This window comes from Bufo gargarizans, chromosome 3, assembly GCF_014858855.1.
Source record: "Bufo gargarizans isolate SCDJY-AF-19 chromosome 3, ASM1485885v1, whole genome shotgun sequence".
NCBI lineage: Eukaryota > Metazoa > Chordata > Amphibia > Anura > Bufonidae > Bufo > Bufo gargarizans.
This window is the reverse complement of record NC_058082.1, coordinates 91,872,190-91,895,537: the sequence shown is the minus strand read 5'-3', so window position 1 is coordinate 91,895,537 and position 23,348 is coordinate 91,872,190.

The following is a 23,348-nucleotide window of genomic DNA, read 5'->3' as shown; positions in this document are numbered from 1 at the left end:
GCAGCATTCCCTGTGACAGTGTGCATTCAAAAATAAAAATCTCTGATTAGGACTGCCCACTGGACTCTTACACTTAGAATGAGCAGAGGTTAAAATAATAAACCACAAGTTATATAATATCTTTTCCTACAAAGCATTATATCAATCTGCCAGCTCCTCCTACTGTATAACATGTTGCTGGCAGATAAAACAGAATTTTCAGTGTGACGGGTTCCCTTTAAAGGGGTTCCGCAGGAATGATTTGAAATGGCCACTAGTAACCTGTCCTAGAATGTGAGTAGGACTAGTTGCCACCACTTGCAGAGCTGCTTAGGGAGGATGAGGCCTCACTGCACCCTACACTCTGGCACTTGCATATATTACACATTGGTGAGGGTTCCTGTCAGGCTACTCAGCCATGATGGCATATCATATGCAGGATCGCACCATTACCATCTATTGTACAACAGTGTAGAGTGTAGTGAGGCCCTGAACCCTCACCCCCTAGGCAGCTCTGCAAGTGCAGGCAGCTGGTCCTGCTCACAATCTAGGACTTGTTGCTGGCAGCCATTTTAAATCATTCCCCGAGAACCCCTTTAAACAAACGGAAATGTCCTTCAACCCTCCAATAGACAGCTTCTCAGATTTTCTAATGTGCCTGAACCAAGAATTTATGTAAAAAGTGCCACCAGGGTTTCTAGAATATTTTCTGACTACCTTGATAAAGGGTGGAGCTCAGTGGGAAGGGGCAGGGCTCTGCTAGAAGGGGTGTAGCCTAAATGCAATGTTTTGCGCCAAAATTGCAACTGAATTCTAGCGTAAAATTGTGGTGGGAAATGATCAAAATTGGTGCAAAGGAAAACTGATTTAGTTACCCATAGCTACAAATCAGATTCCATTTTTTATTTTTTACAGCTCCTTTGGAAAATGAAAGAATCAATCTGATTGGTTGCTATGGGCAACTAAGACTATTTTTTCTTTCCACCAGTTTTGATGAATCTCAAACTAATCCAAGCAATAAATGGTATGGAGCTAGCCAACAGTGTCATCACATTTATCATCCAGCCTCAGCCACTGTGATAAGTATTGTGCAAGACAGCCTAAGTTTATATCATCTGTAGGTTTAGTAAATTTGCTTTTTTAACATTTTCAACTTCTCTTCCTGCTGTCAGTGAATGGAAACATTCTAAATACTTGTCCTGGCTTACTTCTTCTCAGACAGATTTGACTTTAGCACCAGCATATCGGTTCCTGAACAGGACCATGACATGTTGTCACATAGAGGAAGCTCCTGTCACAGGAGTCTCCCAACTTCATCTTTCCAGTCTTATGCCATAAATTAGGATGGCAGTCTCTGGTGGCAGTCAGGAACGTCCCAGATGAGCAAACAAAAAAATGAAATATGTCTAAATGGAGAGGGACACTGAGATTGGGAGGACCGAGACACACATGAAGGAGGTGGAGACCTTTTGGGTGACCAATGAACAGACATACCAGCTTCTGTGACTCCTGTCTTATAAACTGAAGGAAAAGTTTGGAGCACAAACAGATGAACTGAGGGTCCTTTTACATGATGGGCCGATTCCTGCACAGATTCACATTATAACAAGTGGATCAACCTTTTTTACATGCACTGATACAAACTGTATAGAGGATGAGCGATCGTTCAGTTACCATGTAGTTTCCATATTGTTGGCAGCACATCCCCTACTTATATGGGAAAATGTGTTGTCAACATTGATGAATTTTAGACCGGTTTTGCTTGCTTGTCAGCTTATTGCTCCCATGTTTACAGGCACCAATGATGGTTATGTATGTTGGTTTGGCCAACTATCAGCCCGTGTAGAATGGCCTTTACCCACTGTTAATCACTTATTTTATACCTGGAATATTACAGCCTTCACTCCATCCATCTCCTTCCTTTCCTCCTGGTCTGCATATAGAGAATGGGGGGACACAAGGGAGGTCTAAGTACTCGGAATCTCACCAAGTTAACCTTTGTCACCTATTTTATGGATCTGTGACGTGTTCATGTTACAGGTAAAAAAAAAAAAAAACATGAACTTCTTCATGGTGAGAATATAGAGTCTCTCCATTAAGGAAATCCATAACAATATATGCTAATGATCTGTTTGACGTCAAAAAGTCCCCTGTCCCCCAGACAGCAGCATAATGGGTGATCTAAAATATTTGTTGGACCATATTACTAATCTCTAGAGATCTTGCTTTGCATGATTTTATACCCTAACACTAATAGTCTTATCTCAATGTGCTTCCTAGCATCTTGAAGATGTAGTCCAACCATCTTGACAAATAGGGCCTCTGCGTATTAAAACTTCAAGAATTATCCATTTCCTATATTTACATCAAGGCCTAGAAGTGTGACTGTAATATTGGGGAACCCAATGAAATATTTTCGGAAGATTTTTAGGAAGCTAGAAAATAGAGGCAAAGAAGAGTGAAAATGAGAGCTTCGCTCCAGCTATTTCCTGCGCAGAACATTTGATTCCGTAGAAAGGTAATATATGATCGTGCCGCACATTACTGCAATCTGAAAATGTCTGTTCTGCTTTGTAATTTAGAGCTTTGTTTTAAGCTGTTTCATTCTGCTGTACATGTCTTTCTGAAATAAAAGTTTAGAATTGCACATTTTATCCCAACTGAAACAGACTTGTCGTTATCACCTTTTTACTAACATAAAGAGTACAGATAGACCATCATTGTTTAATGGGTATTTAGACTTTTAGACTTGCAAATAATGCATATAACGTCTTCAAACACACCCCACAGACCAAATCCCCAAAATAGAGCTCCCAGATGCCTCAAATGAAAAAAGACCTAAGATCAGACTTCAGACTAGACCTTCTATATACAGACCCCTAGACTAGACTCCTATAAAACGCACATCCTTAATAAACACTTCGGACCAAACCTACCTTAATGCAGACCCCAGTCCAGATCTTTATACAGAACTCCAATAGTTCCTTCATTTACATAGACCCCAGACCAGACCTCCCTATTTATACAGACCCAAGACTAGATCTCCATCTATACAGACCGCAGACCAGACCATGATGGTGGCTCATTTGTTAGGACTGGTGCATTACAGAACTGGGATCCTAGGTTCAAATCTGATCAAGCACAACATCTGCATGGAGTTTGTATGTTCTCCCTGTATTTGCGTAAGTTTCCTCCCACACTCCAGAGACATACTGATAGGGAACTGATAAGGATTGCAAGCTCCATTGAAGACAGCAAGCGATGATAATGTCTTTAAAGCACCATAGAATATGTCAGCTATATACAGTGGTCCCTCAAGTTACAATTTTAATTGGTTCCAGGACAATCATTGTATTGCCCCCAAAATGTCATCCAAGATAAGAGAAAATGAAGATTTAAGAAAAATAAGCAGATAACCAAGACAGATAAAACAAGTCCTTACATATACGAGTAAGGAATAGCTGCCAACTAGCAACTAATACAACAAATTTACCAGAGAAGAGGCCTTAATTGGTTGTATCTGAGTCTGAGGCATTGTATGTAGAATCTAGTTTCACCTTGTATCCTAGTTCCCCATCTATACACACTGCGGATCATGCCCCCATTTATCAGACCTTCTCCATCTATACAGACTGAGGAACAGTCCCCTCCTTTCTACAGACCTACGATCAGATGTACAGACACTCATTGGTGTAGTCAGGACGTTGTTTGTGCGAGTGCTAGAACGGAGAGAGAGATGTATAATTAAAAAATGCAGCACCAAGGAGATTTGTCTTCTTTCCGGAGACTTGGCAGGATGTATTTAGATGCAGTTTCACAAATCTTCCCGTTAGCCAACTATTATGCCCAGTTCATTCCGCACTTCTTGTCCTTAACTGCTCCCATGTCCACCTTGACCCGTAAGGGAGCAAATCCCAAGAATTGGACAACTGAGGCTGAATCTTCCTTCCATGTCTTGAAGCAGGCCTTTTCTATGGCTCTGGTTCTCCATCGCCCTGTTGATGCTAACAAGCAATTCTATTTTGATGTGGAGTTGGGGAGGTGCTTTCACAAAAAGCTTCCTCCGGTAAGATGGTAAACTGTGGTTTCTTCTCCAGGGCCTTCTCTGTTCCTGAGCGCAACTACACGATTGGGGACAGAGAATTGTTGGCCATCAAAATGGCACTGGAGGAATGGCATTACCTTCTGGAGGGAGCATCTCATCCTGTTGTGATCTACACTGACCACAAAAATCTGACCTATCTGCAGTCTGCACAAAGACTAAATCCTCATCAAACCAGATGGTCCTTAGTCTTTGCCTGTTTTGATTTCATTCTTTATTTCCGTCCAGCAGAGAAGAATATCAAAGCTGATGGTCTCTCGAGGTCCTTTGATGCTACCGATCAGTAGGAGGAGCCTCAACACATCATTGATCCCACAAAAATCACTGTTTGTCCTGTCAAGTTGTCTGAGAGTTCGCCTGGAAAGTCTTTTGTTGCACAGAACCTCAGGAAGCAAGTTCTACTCTGTGGTCATTTCTCAAAAATTGCAGGTCATGGTGGACAACAAAAGACTTTTAAGTTCATCGCTCGATGGTACTGGTGGCCATCCATGTGGCAAGACATCCAACAGTTTGTCGCTGCCTGTCCGTCATGTGCACAGGATACAACCGCCAAGCAATGTCCAGCGGGCGTCTTACTTCCTGTTCCTGAGGCTCCTTGGCAACAGATAGCCATGGATTTTATTACTGATCTACCTTGTCCTCTGGTTGTCCTGTGATTTGTGTTGTGGTGGATCGTTTTTCCAAAATGGTGCACTTCGTCCCTATGTCTGGTCTTCCTTCTGCTCCTCAGCTGGTGAAAAAATTTATTAAACACATTTTTCGTCTCCATGGTTTTCCCCACTGTGTTGTTTCAAATAGAGGTGTGCAGTTCACGTCTAAGTTCTGGAGAGCTCTTTGTAAGCTTTTGAATGTGTCCCTGGACTTCTCTTCGGTTTATCATCCAAAGTCTAATGGTCAAGTGGAACGAGTCAATCAAATCCTGACCTCCATCATGATGACTGGGTCGAGTTATTACCTTGGGCTGAGTTTTCGTACAATAACCATATCAGTGAGTCTTCCAAGAAGTCACAATTTTTTGTTGTTTACAATCAACAACCTAACATCCCACTCCTGGTGTCTTCTTCTTCTGGTACCCCTGCAGTGGATGCAACTTCAAGAGAGTTCTCTAAAATCTGGGAGTAGACCAGGGGAGCTCAGAAAGAGGTTTCTGTTAGCATGAAGGAGGCTGCTGATAAAAGATGTAGAGATTCTCCTAGGTTCCGTCCTGCTAATAAAGTGGGGCTTGCCTCCAAATACATCAGGCTCAAAATACCCTCTTACAAATTGGGTCCATGCTTCATCGGTCAATTTCAGATCCTCAAGCAAATGAATTATGTTTCCTACAAACTTAAGCTGCCAGCCTCTCTCCGGGTACCGAATTCCTTCCACATCTCTCTGCTCAAACCTGTCGTCCTAAATCGTTTCGTCAAGAAACCTGTCTCAGCTCCTGTTGTGGTCTGTGATGAGAACATCTATGAGGTGAAAGCTATTCTGGGAATGAAGAAGAGTAGAGGTAAAACCCTGTTTTTTGTGGATTAGAAGGGGTTTGGCCCTGAGGAACGATCTTGGGAACCTAGAGAGAACATCAATTCCCCTCTTCTAAAAAACTTTTTGTCTAGGGTCAGGCCTGAGGAGAGGGGTTATACGGGGAGGGGTACTATTAGCTAAGTGCTCAATGCCTGCGCTGCTGGCCCTACATGCGGGCATGGGTGCTGTGCTCCCTCATTCCCTTCTGCTGCCGTGCGCCATGCTGACAAGCGTGGGCAGTAGGTAGCTTAACTGTTGTATCTGTGCTCTATGCCAGAGTTTACTTCCTGCTTGAGTCTTGTACTGTTGTTAGGGTGTGCACGGGCTTGTATCTCCTCCCTGCAGAAAGTATTTAAAGGCGCTTCCTGCCCCAGGAAGGCGCCTGAGCAATCTTGGTCACTTGCTTGTCTAGTTCCTTCTGTGAAGGTATTTTGGAAGTTTCTGCTTTTCTGTGTACCGGACCCTGCTTCTTGATTTAAAGGATTTTGCTTGTTTGCCGCCTGCCTCTGATCCTTGGACTTCGATTACGGACTTTGCTTGATTGCTGCCTGCCCTGACTCCAGACTTCCTGACCACATCCTTCCCTCGGTGCCTGCACCAGTATCTCTGACCCCTTGGTCATCTGCCACTGACCCTGAGACTGCTCTGGAGTGGCACCTGGTAACAACTGTAAAGGCCCAAGCCATCAGAGGCTCTAGTGAAGACCAGGTAGTTACTTAGTCACACCCCTCTAGGGTATAGCTAGTCAGTGGCGCAGTGGGTACACGCCTGCTTGCAAAACAATTGGTCAAAAATCAGGCCTGGAGTAATGCAGACTAAGGAACCTTTTACATGGGTCGAGGACCAGGCCAATTATCAGAAACAAATGTTCCTATGAAGCCTTGTCTCTATATTTGGCCTGTATAAGGGCTGTTTCACACAAGCGTGTGCAGTCTGGAAATCACGTTCAGTGTGTGAGCGTGATTCTCTGTTCTGGACGCTGCTTGTCTTGCAGGAGTGCACGGCATTATACTTATTGAGAATGCTATGTTCCTCTGCATGACCTTATTGCTACAGAATCATACTGACAGCTTTATATCAGTATGATCCTGCAGAAGGAAGGTCATGCAGAGGCACTTAACATTATAATCATGATAATGCCGTGCGATCCTGCAAGACAAGCAGTGGCCAACACAGAGCATGATTTCCAGACTGCACACGCTCGTGTGAAACAGCCCTAAAGCTGCCACCAATCACCCCACAAACAAGACGAGCAAACTCTCGTTTATTGGAAAATGAAATCTTTCATGCAGCACCTACAGTCATTTTTCGTCAGAACATCACCCTCTTATTGTTCATTTTGTCTGCCCATGTAAAATGTCCCGATCATTGAATGATCATTCCTCGCTTTGTCTGCCTATGAAAAATGGTCCAAAGAACCAAAGCGGAGGTCATCATCAACAGAGTAGTCAGGATGCAAAAACATAACCAGAACAGGAGCCAGGGATCAAAAGCATGAGATAGAACTACAATTACTGTAGGCAAGCCGAAGGTTTGTCAGTCATTCCAATCCTGCATGTACTATTATAATAAGCTTACCTTGCAGATAACATATTCTATTTACAGAAGCAGTGAATGTACAATTGTTTAGATCTGGATACAGGACTTCCATCTCTCTGAGATGACTGGACAATATTCTGCATTTACGTTTTAGAGGCATAGTACTGCTGAAATAAGATGAAAAAAATAAATAAATTCTAAAATAAATTGTTTTCTATGAATGGGGAGTTTAAAAAAGACTGCTTTCTGATGGAAGTGTCCCTTGAAGAATAAGCCATCTAGTTTTTATTTTCCGGTAATCCCCTTTAAGCCATGGACAGTTCTTGTTAGGTTCCTTTTTTGGATAATATATTGATTGGCGTTCCCCAGGTGGTAACAATCAACTATGGTGATTTAATCCATTTCATACGGTATTAGATGAGATCACAGCACAGTCGCCCATTATTTCCTTTCTTTTACAGCCTCTCAGTTGTTTTCTTCTGTCTCTAGCTCAGACAATAGCAATCTGTGACAAGTAGAAAAGAAAGATATAGCAATCTGTGAAAGCCCAGCTGCTCTAGAGTTTAGAAATCCCATAGAATTTCTCAACCATTGATTGTGTTACAGCCTTGGTACCTGACACCGGTTCTTAGTGACAATACTAAAAAGGACTACAATTCAGTATAAAAGACTAGAATTCCCCAGAATTTGTGGAATTTTTGACTGTTATTATGTTTCCATAGGGAAGCACATGTGTATGATCACCTACTGAACATTATTTGGGACCACTTGCTCATGTGTTGGCTGATCATTGTCTTGATTTACACTAGGTAATGATTGGGAACCAGTGTTCCTAAGAGGAGAAACCAAGCTAAGGAGGCCAAACATCACCACTGGATCAGGGAGCACCCCATTGGGACTAATGTTACGGACTGTTAGTTAAAGGCTATGTACACCATCGGAGGCAATTTTTTTTATGATTGCATGTTACTCATTTTTGAATAAAAATAATTTTTTTAATTGGCATTTATAAAAAATATTGAGCTGTTCTGTTACAAAGGGTTAACTGTTTTTCTAGCCGTGTGACTGGTACTTTCACTTTCACTTTGTGACATCATCTAATAATCCTTATCTCTAAACTACTAATAGGTCATAAAAACTTAAGCAACATTATTATCAGTAAGACAAAAACTGAGCTATAATGAGAGTTTAGGAGCCCAGAGAGCAGAGATAAGGAGTCCGTCAGCTCCTGGTCTGACGGAAAATATAGAAAATCTAAAGAGTGCTGCTACAGCTCTGTCAGCTCTGTACAGAAAAAAGGACGCCATATTTTTTTTAATAAAGACCAATTTTTAGTTTAAAATGAGTACAATGCAATAATAAAATATATATAAAAAATGTCCCAAAGGTGTACATAGCCTTTAAAAGACTTTGCCTCTATGTCAGAATGTGTGATGTTCCTTTAAGAGACTGTACTCACCAAGAGCCCTATTTCATCCTGTGGCGAGACGAACGTGTAAATATTGTACAGTAAAGTTTTTGTATGTTTCAAATATTTTAGCACCTCAGCCTGCCTTATTTTTTTGCCATCCAAAGAACCGTAAAGGTGCACTACCCACACTTTACAATGTCACCACAGTCAAAATCCATAAGCATTATTATAGAGTAGGTCTGCACTTTGCAGCTAACACAGCTTCCACTCTTCTGAGAAGGCTTTCTACAAGATTTTGGAGTATGTCTCTGGAATTTTTGCTCATTCCTCCAGAAGAGCACTTGAGGTCAGACACTGGATGAGAGGGCCTGGCTCAAGCTCACAATCTCCGCTCTAGTTTATCTCAAAGGTGTTTGATAGGGTCGAGGTCAGGGCTCTGTGCGGCCAATTAAGATCTTCCACACCAAAGTCACCCAACCATGGCTTTATACACCTTGCTTTGTGCACTGGAGTACGGTCATGCTGAAGTTGAAAGTTGTCCAAAACGTCTAGATATGTTGAAAAATTAAGATTTCCCTTTTCTGGAACTAAGGGGCCTAGAACAAAGCCTGGAAATACAACTCCATGGCATTATCCCACCTCACTGCAAAAATTTGGTGCACTACAATGGTAAATGCAATTGACAATATATGGCTAAACTCTCACTCTGATATCAAAAATGAGACTTTCCCCCATATATTCTTATATCAAGAACGAACCAACGCCCGCGCACCTCTTAAAGGTCTCTCATAGTGGCACTGGACCTAACGCTAACCTACCTGCGCCGTATGGGCAATTACAAGGGCCATATGGGCTATTAGAGGGGCCGTATGGGCTATTACTGGAGCATATTGTCTGACACACAGCAATCCACTCCCAGTTACCACCAGCGTGAAATCACACATTCAATGGGAGTAGGGAAGCAGATATAGGTCCCAGGTTACCTCAAGCATTGAAGTCACACATACTATGGGAGGAGAGAGGAGGCTGTGAGTCCCACCTATCACTGAGTCATGTGACACAGGCTACACAGGTGCACCTAAATAATACTCAATCTGGAGTTTCTACACCTCCAGTTACACATATATACAAACAAACTGACAAAGCAAAGTGGTCTCAAGAGGCAAAGAAATGCTCAAAACCCCAAATACTGTTGCACATTTATAACTGGGGGTGCAGATCCTGCCCATGTGATCCGTTGCTAAAAGCAATCCCCAGCAAAAATGCATACAATGGAGGATGCTTATATGAAAATAAGACGGGATGTCCAGCTTCCAAAAAAGACGTAGTTCTTTATTCCAATAACACACAGATTAAAAAATCCAACATGGCAAGCAAGTCTACGCGTTTCGGATACTCTAATACTCGGATCCTTATTCATGACCAATGGAGGATGCCTGCAATGGACCATGTGTGCCACAAAAACATTCTACACAGGATAGCCAAATGTGTGGATGTGATTGGTTATGTAAAACAAAACACTGCAAAAATTTGGTGCACTACAATGGTAAATGCAATTGACAATATATGACTAAACCCACCTCCACCAAATTTGCACTGTGCAGTGAGAACAGGAGAGGGGGTTGGAAGATCGGTGGAGTGGAAGGGGCTATAATGGTGGCCGTAGTACTCACAGTTCACAGTGGCAGTCCTCATCCTGGCTCCCTGGGCATACACAGTGAATGGAAGGTGCACCCTTTCTTCCCTCGGGAAACACCCTGGTGTTGGAGATCCTGCCTGGTGGTAGCTGGGGTGCCCTTCAGATTGAGGCTACCACTAAAAACTTAGTGGAAAAAAGAATAGGGGAAAACTGATGTATGAAAAACAAGGACGTACGTATAAATAAACATGGTAGAGGCAATCAATTCTATTGATTTGCAATTCATCCTGAGTTTCCCCCCAAAAAATATTGGATTTTAACTAGAAATGAGCAAACCTCAGATTTCTTTCATGTACGATTTTTCTAACTTTTTGAAAAGTTCAATTCAGACCCAAATCAATTCTGGACTTATCAAATTAGCTCCAATGAGCCTAAAATAAGTATATAACACCTTCTAATCAATTTTTTTTTTAAATAGGTATCACCAAATAAACATGAATAAAGAAAAAGAGATCCACCCAATATTCAGCAGACATACAATTTAAAGTTCCACCAAAAACAACTTGAATATCCCACCCAGAATTACACCTCTATCAATGAGATATGCATGCAAATGATAGAATTAGAAAGTACAGCTTGTTCTGCAAAAAAACAAGCCCTCATACGACTATGTGAACAGAAAAATAAAAAAGTTATGGCTCCGTGAAGACAGGGAAGAAAAATGGAAACGCAAAAACAAAAAAGCCTCCGGTATCCAAAGGGTTAATGCACTGTGCACCTTAGCACTTGGTAACCCAGCTCTGTAACTTTACATGGTCTCCACGCTCTGGCTGAGTTGCTGTGGTTCCTAAACAGTTCCACTTTACAATAATACCACTCACAGTTTATGGTGGAATATCTACAAGTTGTGTTCAAAATTATTCAACCCCCACTGAAATTGAGTGTTTTGGCCAGTTTGACATTGATTTTGATCATTTCAGTCATCTTGTTTACAATTAAATCAAAGAGGCACTTGTAAGTCAGACAAATATAACATAACATTTATAATGAAATAACCACAAGTGTCTTTTCTGTGCTCACATCATTATCAGTTTTATTCAACCCCCAAGTGACATTCAATCTTAGTACTTAGTACAACATCCTTTTCCAGTTATAACAGCTTTTAAATGTGAAGCATAGCTTGACACAAGTGTCTTGCAGCGATCTACGGGTATCTTCGCCCATTCTTCATGGGCAAAAGCCTCCAGTTCAGTCACATTCTTAGGCTTGCGCGCTGCAACTGCTTTCTTTAAGTCCCACCAGAGGTTCTCAATCGGATTTAAGTCTGGTGACTGCGATGGCCACTTCAAAATGTTCCAGCCTTTAATCTGCAACCATGCTCTAGTGGACTTGGAGGTATGCTTGGGATCATTGTCCTGTTGAAAGGTCCAACGTCTCCCAAGCCTCAGGTTTGTGACGGACTGCATCACATTTTCATCCAGTATCTCCTGGTACTGAAGAGAATTCATGGTACCTTGCACACGCTGAAGCTTCCCTGTACCTGTAGAAGCAAAACAGCCCCAAAGCATCATTGACCCCCCGCCATGCTTCACAGTAGGCAAGGTGTTCTTTTCTTCATAGGCCTTGTTCTTCCTCCTCCAAACATAGAGTTGATCCATGGGCCCAAACAGTTCTAATTTTGTTTCATCAGTCCACAGAACACTATCCCAAAACTTTTGTGGTTTGTTCACATGACTTTTGGCATACTGCAGTCGACTCTTCCTATTCTTTGGAGACAGCAAGGGGGTGCGCCTGGGAGTTCTGGCATGGAGGCCTTCATTACGCAGTGTGCGCCTTATTATCTGAGCTGAAACTTCAGTACCCACATCTGACAAATCTTTTTTCAGTTCCTCAGCAGTCACACGGGGACGTTTCTCCACTTTGCGCTTCAGGTAGCGCACAGCAGTCAAAGTCAGCATCTTCTTTCTGCCACGACCAGGTAGCGTTTCAACAGTGCCCTTTGCCTTGAATTTGCGAATGATGCTTCCTATGGTGTCTCTTGGTATGTTTAACATCTTTGCAATCTTCTTATAGCCATTGCCCTTCCTGTGAAGAGAAATCACCTCTTCTCTTGTCTTCCTGGACCATTCTCTTGACTTCACCATGTTTGTAAACACACCAGTAAATGTCTAGAAGGAGCTGAGTATCACAGTCCTTTTAAATCTGCCTAATTGGTGCTTATTATGCTTGATTGCTGCTCCTTGACATCCACAGGTGTTTTCAATACCTGATCGAAAACACTTGAATGAACCTCTGTTCTTAAAAATGGTAGTCTTTAAGGGGTTGAATAATTGTGTCAATGAAGAAATCACAAAAAAAATAATTAATACTGTATTAAAAAAACTATTGATGTAATTTTAGTTGCATTTGGTTCTTTAAAAAGTCCTTGTAAGATTTCATTCTGAACACAATTACAAATGTACACTAAATTCCCTAAAACCCTTTACAGTATTGGGGGTTGAATAATTTTGAACACAACTGTAGGAGGGGAAACATTTCACAAACTTACTTGTTGCAGTGGTGGCATCTAGGGATGAGCGGATCGACTTCGGATGAAACATCTGAAGTCGATTCACATAAAACTTCATTTGAATACTGTACGGAGCAAGCGCTCCATACCGTATTAGAATGTATTGGCTCAAATTAGCCGAAGTTATTACTTCGCGAAGTCTCGCGAGACTTCGGGTAATAACTTCAAAAATTAATTTCTACTGTTAAAAACATTTCCCCGAACTCGGGTTTGGTTCCAAGTGATACATTCTGCCCAGTTGACAGACTTTGAGAAGGACCACATTATTGGACTGAGAGAAGCAGGATATTCATTTCAATGACTTGTCTGCCATCCAGTCCTGCCTGACATAGAGGTTCTGGGAGCAGTGGTTATGTAGGGGCACACACACATGGCAAACAGGTTTCGGACCCCCCAGACGGACCACCAGTACAGAGAATTGTTTGATCCACTGACAAGCACGAGCAGCTCCAACAGTTTCTTTGTCCACCATCCAGACACAAGTGGCACCTTCATTACACACCCCTGTCTCTGCTCCGTACCATTTCCAGGTGCTTAGAAGGATATTTGCTGTAATGACACCCATTACTTTTCCTGCCATTGATAGGTAGCCATCATTGATTTTGTTTGCAGTGTTGTGAATGAGAAACGTAGACTGCTATGAACTTTACTGCTATGGACTGGAGTCATACTGCCTTTAATGATGAATCCAGGTTCTGTTTAGGATCTAAAAAAAGGTTGGGTTCAAGTATGGAGACTTCATAGTGAGTGCTTTAGTTCTGCATTTGCTGTGGAGTGACAACTTCCACAAGGGTTCTTGTGATGATCTGGGGAGCAAACACATACGACAATTGGCCACCCCTAGTATTGATAAGAGGGACACAGCTCAGCGATATGTGCAGGACGTCCTGCTGCCACATGTGTTGCCTCTCATGGCATAGCTTCCAACTGGAATTTTTCAGAAGGGGTTTTACAGGAATGTCTCCGCTAGATTGCAACACTTCCTTGGCATGTCCAGGTGTCAAATTTAGCATTCATGGGACCAGCTAGGAAACCAATTTCGGCAAACTACGAGTGTGCAAGATCTACAGGCCCAGCTGCAACGTCTGTGGGAAAATGTGTGGCAGGATACCATACCTGTATTCCTCCATGCTCAATCGTATCTCATCTTGTATCCAGGCTAGAGGCCCCCAACAGGATACAGGATTGTATTGTACAATTTTCTCCAACAAACTTATTCTTTCTGTCTAGTAGTGTGATCACTTACATATATCATCATTGCATTCACACATACAGTGTCTTGAAAAAGTATTCATACCCCTTGAACTTTTCAACATTTTTTCATGTTATACCCACAATTATAAATGTATTTTTATTGGCATTTCATGTGATAGACCAACACAAAGTAGGAAGTATGTGTGAAGTGAAAAGAAATAATACATGGTTTTCAAAATTTTTAATAAATAAAAATCTGAAAAGTGTGGTGTGCATTTGTATTCAGCCCCTTGTACTCTGATACCCCTAAATAAAATCCAGTGTGACAAATTGTCATCAGAAATAACCCAATTACTAAATAGAGTGTGCAATTTATTCTCAGTATAACTACAGCTGTTCTGTGAAGGCCTCAGAGGTTTGCTAGTGAACATTAGTGATCAAACAACATCATGAAAACTAAGGAACACACCAGACAGGTCAGGGATAAAGTTGTGGAGAAGTGTAAGAGCAGGGTTAAGTTACTAAAAAATATCCCAATCTCCTAATATCTCACGGAGCACTGTTCAATCCATTATCTGAAAATAGAAGGAGTATGGCACAACTGCAAAACTATTGCCATCCACCTAAACTGACAGCCAAGGCAAGGGGAACACTAATTAGATAAGGTTGTACAGAAGTAATAGTGGCTCTCCCAGATTACTTCCTGGGGTGGTGGTGCTCTTGTCTAAAGTTATTCACCTAACCACTGATGGATGTCTAAATAATAAAGTAAGGAAATTGACAGGTACTCTATATCTGGTTTTAAAAGATATTTATTGTTGGATCTTATACAGAGTTTTTATTTAATAATGATTTTAAAACATTTTTAAAAAAAGAGAGATTTTGGGGTTTTTTGTTTCGTTTGTTGGTATTAGAATTAGGGAATTGAAGTGGTGTTCTGAAAAAATTATTGGAGTGTGGGGGGCTTAGTGTTGGTATCACCCAAAATAGTGTGGTAAGGATGTGATGGAAATGATAATTTGTTGTTGGTTGATGATTAAGAGTAAAGTGATGCGGATCTTGGGGGTATCGGAAAAATCTAAAATCAAAAAATGGTAGTGGAGGTGAAAAAATATATGGTATATACGTATAGAATATATAATATATATTATATAAGGGTAAAGGTCCAATGGTGTCCAAGGAGTAGGTGTCCGAGAAAATTTATGTCTAGGAATGTCCAAAAATATAGTGTCCAAGGAATATACGGAAATTGTCCCAAAAATGTATATAAGGAGATTGTCCCAAAAAATATAGGAATGATAAAAAATATTAGATATTGTGTACTTCAAAATTTGAAAATAAGAATAAAAATAAAAACAAAGCTAAGAAAGGATTTGAAGTTGGTCCAGTATTGATAGAGTCTTTGCAGGTGTAAATGGCGAGCGTGAATATAGGTAATACTTATCTGCCGTCAGGGAGTTTTCACTTTATGTTTTATTGCTGGTGGCATCCCACACAGCAAATAATTGTACTCACCCTGCGGTCCGAGTTTGATACCTGTTTTGGTGGAGCAATAGTCGGTATGGTCTTCCCGGTGGTTGGTTTTGTCCACACTGTATGTTGCGCGCTCTTTCCTGCTTGATCGGCGTCTCATGTGATCAACCACGTGGTAGTTAGCCGTTCGGTTGGTGAGTTTTTCTTCGTATCCCAAACTTCAAAGATTCGTAAACTTCAAAGATTCGTAAGAAGGTTTCCTATGTAGTTGCGATAATCTAGGGTCCTTTTAGCGAGGCGTGGGTGTTGGTGGGTAGTCGTAAAATATATTGGCAACTTGGCATTATATTTTACGACTACCCACCAACACCCACGCCTCGCTAAAAGGACCCTAGATTATCGCAACTACATAGGAAACCTTCTTACGAATCTTTGAAGTTTACGAATCTTTGAAGTTTGGGATACGAAGAAAAACTCACCAACCGAACGGCAGTTTGCCACAAGCCATGTAGGGGACACAGCAAGCATGTGGAAGAAGGTGCTCTGGTCAAATGAAACCAAAGTGGAACTTTTTGATACAAATGCAAAACATTATGTATGACGGAAAACTAACATTGCACAATCCTGGAGAGGCTGTAAAATACTTGAGACTGGGCAGAAGTTCACCTTCCAGCAGGACAACGACCCTAACAAAACAGCCAGAGCTACAATGGAATGGTTCAGATCAAAGCATATTAATGTACTAGAATGGCCCAGTCAAGTCCAGACCTAAATCCCATTGAGAATCTGTGGTAAGACTTGAAAATTGCTGTTCACAAATGCTCTCCATCCAATCTGACTGAGTTTGAGCTATTTTGCAAAGATGAATGGAAACAATTTTAGCGTCTAGATGTGAAAAGCTGGTAGAGACATGCCCCAAAAGACTTTTAATTGCAGCGAAAGGTGGCCCTACAAAGTATTCACTCAATAGGTCTGAATACAAGTGCATCAATAGAGAAAAGGAATATCCCACGGCGCAAAAACCACCCAGTGGTTGGATTAGAATGAGGGTTCTTTTTTATTAATTAAAATTTAATTTAATAAAAAAGAACCCTCATTCTAATCCAACCACTGGGTGTTTTTTGCGCCGTGGGATATTCCTTTTCTCTATTGAACTACTGGCTTTCTGAGGGATTCCAGGCATCCCTGAACAGAAGTACTCATCCCGGGCTGCATACCATCCGCCATGAGGGGCTTATGCCAACCTGACACACGTCTACATTAGAGTTGTGCCTAATATAGCACAACTCTACCAGGTGAGCCTCAATTTATTGGAGATACTACTCATTACCCATTTAAGACGTTATTACCCTATGGTGCGCCATATATTTTTTTGTTCTACAGTTGAACGAAGCCTGCTTTTATTACTGAATACAAGTGCATGTCACACTTTACAGATTTTTATTTATAAAAAATTTAGAAAACCATGTACCGTTTTCTTTTCACTTCAAACATACATACTGCTTTGTGTTGGTCTATCACAGGGATCAGCAACCTTCGGCACTCCAGGTGTGGTAAACTACGACTCCCAGCATGCACACTTTCTTGGCTGCTCTCAGAACTCCCACAGAAGTGAATGGAGCATGCTGGGGTTGTAGTTTCACAACAGTTGGAGTCCCGGATGTTCCTGACCCATGGTCTATCATATCAAATTCCTGATAAAATACATTTAAGTTTGTGGGTGTAACGTATAAAAATGTGAAAAAGTTCAAGGGGTATGAATACTTTTTCAAGACACTGTAGAAAGTTTATTTCCATTCAAAGAACTCCTTCTTTGTCCAGTATATTTTTTATGTCAGCGATTGCATATGATGTATTATACATAGAAAACGGACAAAGTAAGTGGTGGAATAAGAAGGAAGAGAATTAAACCTTTTCTGTCATGGGCACCAACATCCTTGAAAACTCTCTACTAAAAGTACTGTGTTTGCCCCCAATGATGGTATAAATGTATGAAGAACTTGAGGGCCAAGTGCAATATCCAAGTAAAGGTATTTGCAATTGTTATGTTTTATATGTATTGTTATTTATTTTAATGTATTAGACCAGGGGTGGGGAACCTCCGACCAGAGGGCTATATGCGGCCTGCGGGATAATTTAATGTGGCCCCCTACAACAACATATTGTTGTAGTGTCCCACTAGGTAGGAGTGGGTACTACACAAGGGTCAATTGGGTAACGTGTTACTTCTGCTCACAAGGGACAGTGATATTATATTTATCCATGCATTGTAATGTATTTCCTGTGTGTTTTTACATTGGTATGTTTCCCCTGTTAATGCTCAGCAGGCCTAGTTGGGTGTAATTAGACATCCCAGACACTAGAGGGAGATAGGGAGCCCCTAGTATAAATGTCCAGGCCCAGACAGGGAGGGGTTAGGTCATAGTCAGGAGTCTGTGGAGACAGAAGTGAGAAGGCACCAGCCCAAGATATGCTGAGGGCCTCCTCCTGACATGCAGCTAGATAGTCCTGGTTCCTAGTTGCACCAGAAGGCTAGAAGGAGTACAGCCTGCCTGGAGACCAGTAATCCAGCCAACAAATACAGATGAGACACCCCAGTAGTAGGAGAGTACCTCCTGGGAGAAACCTGCAGCCACCTTTCCAATCCAGCAGAGAAGCCAGCTAGGAAACAAAGGTACTGTAACCTAAAGCAAGTGCCAATACTGGAGGAAGGAATTTATATACCAAGGATTTAAGCCAGCAATTTGGCATCCGGGCCTTGGGATCCAGCCAGCTAGAATAGCTGAGGGGATAGAGCAGCATTGTACTGCAAAGCATCAACTATATACCCTCCAAGTATCTTGCAAGATTGAAACCTGCTGTGCTATCAAGTAAATCTGCTGTGCATATGTACTGTAAGGGCTGCATTATACACCCCTGCAACTGATTGTATAAAGTTGGACTGTTGTCTAAAGTAAAGCAACGTTTGGTTTACCAACTGTGTACTCCATTAATCCTCCTGCAAACCGGTGTGCCACCGTTACAGGCACTGGCGTCACGATCCTTAAAGAGACCTTACCTAAGGCACTCAAAATACCTGCAACATCCAGGGCACCTCATACACCATCAGGCCTGGTCCCTATCTAAAGAGTGTGCCCCAGAGGAACTAGTGTCTGCCTCTCCTTCACTGTTGCATGCCTGCCCAGGGTTCTCCTCAGAAAAGTGAGTAACCCTCGATTGCCCATAACCGTGACCTCACTCTCGCTATACCCTGCAGGTCTGGCGTGCTGCATTGTGAAAATGCTAATGATTGCTTCCATAATGGAAGCGGTCATTAGCATGCGGGAGCCACAGGAAGATGGGAACAGCACTGAACTGTCCTCACCTTTCCTGGTCTTTTTCCAGCCACACGATATGTCCTGGACACAGTACAGCGTGGTGGGCAGAAGACCAGAGAGGGTAAGTGAATCTGCCAAGTGGCAGTGCCATCCGGTGCTGGAGAGGTAAGTTATTTTTTCTTAAATATCCGATCTGAGGTCTAATTGGGGCTGATCTGAGGCTAATGGAGGGTAGGGAGGGTCTGATGGGGGTCTGATCTAAGGCTGTGGGGCTGATCTGAGGCTGTGGGGTCTGATCTGAGGCTGGGGGGTCTAATGAGGGTTTATCTAAGGCTGGGGATGTCTAATTGGGGCTGATCTGAGGCTGGGGGTCTGATGGGGCTTATCTGAGGCTGGGGGATCTGATGGGGCTGATCTGAGGCTTGGGGGGGTCTGATTTTAGGCTGAGGGGCTGATCTGAGGCTGGGGGATCTGATCTGAAACTAGGAGGCCTATTGGGGGGGCTGTTCTGAGGTGTCTGATGGGGGCTGATCTGAGGGTAGGGAGGGTCTGATCTGAGGTTGGGAGGTCTGCTGGGGCTGTGATCTGAGTCTGAGGGTCTGATGGGGTTCTGATCTAAGACTGGGGAGGATCTGATGAGGGTCTGTCACGGACGGTGTACAGGAAACAAGGCAAAACAACATGCATAAATGACTCGCTGGATCCAGAAGCTAAGGAACAAAAGGGAGACCCCTGCAGAAGCCCTGGGACTTTCCCTGGCTGCTCAGCCTATGCATAGATCCGAATGGTCGAGGTATGCATATCCACGTACCTTGACTATATAACCCCTGAGCACCCTACAATAGTGAGGGGACACGACCACCGGCTCCCTACACCAGACACGGAGGGAGTCAGGGTCACCTGGGATCCAGCAAACAGAAAATAACAGATAACAGTATAACACTTAGCTTTGTAGAGGAGAGGAGAACCAGATGGGCATGCACACATACTCCAGGAAGAAATATAAGCCGCCCAGAAAAGCCTTCTGGGGAAGAATTTAAAGGGAAGCAATTAGTCCAACACATAACAGCTGAGAGAGGCTAACGAGAGGAGGAGCTGAATACCACAACACAGAAACTCAAGGAGGAGGTTCTGAAAGGCTTCTGTCAGAGCTTCTCAGCTGTCTGGTTGTGACAGGGTCTGATCTGGGGCTGATGTAGGCTTGGGGTCTGATAGGAGGCTGAAGGAGGTGGGCAGCAGATCTGAGGCTGAGAAAAAGACAAAGGCAGGGACAGTTGTGAAGAAAGTGGCAGGGAGAGTGAAAGCTGGGTAAACCCCTCTCTGGACATCTCTGGGTTTAGCTTGGCTGCCATTAATGCCAAATAAAAGGACTAAATATATAACATTCTCATTGAAAGTAATTATATAACATTCTCAACTTAAAAATTAGACAGCTATGTGTGGTCAAAATGACGCCTGTATTATTTGTAATATATAGTGCAGGCGCTATTTTGTGCTGCAAAAATACAGCAATTTCTGCAATTTACGCCTAAGTCAGTTACAGTATATGTTTGATCTAGGGTTGGGCGATATCAAAAATATTCCCACGATAACGATATTGAGAAATTTGGGGCCATGTATGGGGCAGCCACAAGGAGACGTTATACTGTATGGGGCAGCCACAAGGAGACGTTACACTGTATGGGGCAGCCACAAGGAGACGTTACACTGTACGGGGCCAGCCACAAGGAGACGTTACACTGTACGGGGCCAGCCACAAGGAGACGTTACACTGTACGGGGCCAGCCACAAGGAGACGTTACACTGTACTGGGCCAGCCACAAGGAGACGTTACACTGTACGGGGCCAGCCACAAGGAGACGTTACACTGTACGGGGCCAGCCACAAGGAGACGTTACACTGTACGGGGCCAGCCACAAGGAGACGTTACACTGTACGGGGCCAGCCACAAGGAGACGTTATACTGTATGGGGGCAGCCACAAGGAGACGTTACACTGTATGGGGGCCACAAGGAGATAATATACTGTATGGGGGGGCCACAAGGACATATTATACTGTATGGGGGCCACAAGGACATATTATGCTGTATGGGGGCCACAAGTATATATTGTACTGTATGGGGGCCACAAGGAGACATTATATACTGCATGGGCAGGCAGTGGGCCACAAGAGTCACTATACTGCATGGGGCCACCAGGAGACATGATACTGTCTGGACTGAGGAACTATACTGTAAGGGGCCACAAGGTGACATTATACTGTATTGGACAACAATTTGTAACCCCTCTGCCATCAGTATATTAATGTCTTGTGGCCCCCATACAGTAATGCCGTCTTGTTGCTCCTGTATGGATGCCATAACCATGTGCAGTGCAGCTTGCAGGCAGGGCCAGGGCCGCAGAAGACATAGACAGTCCAACCTTTATTTCTGACACCTGGGCCCTTAGGGTCTCTCACTCCTCTTCCCCCACCTTGGCTTAGACACAGATTGCTAATGCTGAATGACTTCGCGCGCTTCGCTCCTGTGCTCGGCCAGTGGGTGGAGACTTGAATATGGGAGCGAGGAGGAGCAGGGGGTGGCCGCTGCAGGAAGTAATATGTACGGTATGCACGATGCAGGGACGGGCTGTCACAGATTTAGGAGCTGTCAGCACGCATATGACCGCTCCTATGACGTCACCAAATACCGCGGGTATTTGGAAGCAGGGATATCGCCATATAGCCGTTTCTTAATACTGCGGTATATCGTGGACAACGGTTTACCGCTCAACCCTAGTTTGATTTGTGATAAAGTGCATGGTAAAGGTATGGTGGGGGGGTGTATCTCACCTGGTTGTTCAGTTTAGCTGGTTAAGATAACTAAAATCCAGAAATAGTGCTGCTTCAGCATGGCATAGCTTGCTGGAGATTGTTTTGTTTAAAGTTGTATGGGCTGGATTTCTTTTGACTCAGAGACAGGTTGGTAGTGGGAGTCTCTCAGTCCACACCCCTAGTACACTATAGATATTACCTTTAGCTGGGGAGATCACAGGTGAGGTCAGCTGGACTATAATTAAGGAGGGATAAGACAACTCTGTGTATGACTGGGGGAAGGAAGTGACCCTACAGAGAGGGTTGGAGCCGGAGACCCTGTGTGTAAACTGCGTTTTTTGAGGTGAGTAAGGGAGAAGACCTCTGTATTAGCTAGAGCCCAGTTGGGCAGGTATTTATTTTAGAAACTGTCAGGTTGATTAGATCCCGTGCTGTAAAAAAGAGACACTTCCCTTGGATACTTCAAAAGATATAACCTAATATAACAACCCTTTTTAGTACAATCTATATATGCAGCGTTCTCACCTGCAATAGTATGCTGTCAGTTGCCTCCAGGTTCCCAGGGATGTGAGTAGGATGCGTGTACAGTCCCAAGTCCTTTTCTCTCTCTCTTCTTCTGTTTTCTTTTTTCCTCATGGTGATTAGCTTGCTCTGTCCTCTCGCCTCCCCTTTCTTGCGCGCGCCGCTCCGGCCGGTAGCTGGGAGAGCGGCTTCCCTGTGCTCACGCCAGTTACTGGCCGAAGCGGCGTGCGCAGGAAAGAGGCCTGGACACACCGAAAGGGACTGCTGGCAGTTAAACAGGTATTCCCTGAGGCCAAGGACTGCCCCTCGGGAGGAAGAATACTAGGTTCCAAAGATCCAGCCTTTATGCCTGGATATATGGGCGCCTGGACCGTGGTTCAAGTTAACATCGACGGAGTAATGTTTTCTGCTTAGATTGACACTGGATCACAAGTGATTACTATGCGTCAATTCGCATTCGAAAGATGCCAGAATGGAGCCCAGCAAATCATAGCTACCAATGGCAAACCAGTCGAATATTAGGCCTGTTCGACTCCAGCCTGGAGCAGAGACCCTCATATAGTGCAAGGCTTGCATCGGTGTCCGAGGTCAGGATTAACCGGCCCTTGTGGAACCCCTGCATCTGCAAGATCATCCTCTTGTCCTAGCCGCTAGGAGCTTGGTCACTGTGTCGCACGGAAATGTACCTGTCACAGCCATGGTTATGGTCGTGACTCCTGAACCGCATGCGGTTGTCAGCGGTCTTTGGTTTGGTTGTCAATCACAGGTGAGGGCTGTGGTATTTGCCTCACCTGTGGTTGCCGCTGGCAACAGTATGTATGTGGCAGCATAGCAGTCTGAGCTGTGTCTTGGCAGCTTGCTATGTTGTGCATGCGGTTGTGTGTGATATGTGTGCACTTGGTTTTATGTATTGTGTGCACTTCCCCCTTTAAGTTGCTGTCTTCCCTTCCCTGGTGTTGGAAGGGTTAATTCCCTTCTGTGTGTGTGAACACTGGGTGTGTCTGTGTGGGTGTAGCCACTTAGGCCTATAAAGCCTCTGTGTTTGGCATGTCTCAGTGGGTTGCTTCAGCCATGCTTAGCTGGAGCAGCCTCCTGTGCATTACATATGCCAGTGGGGGCCACCCTTGTGGTCATAAACTAAATGTCATTCTTAAGTTTATGTGATGTCCACTTGATGTTTTCCTTGTGATGTTATGCACCTATGGATCTGGGTTCCTGTGTGTTTGTGTGTGTGCTGTGTCCATTGGTGTTTGGGTGTGGACACTAGCTTGTATTGCACGGGATC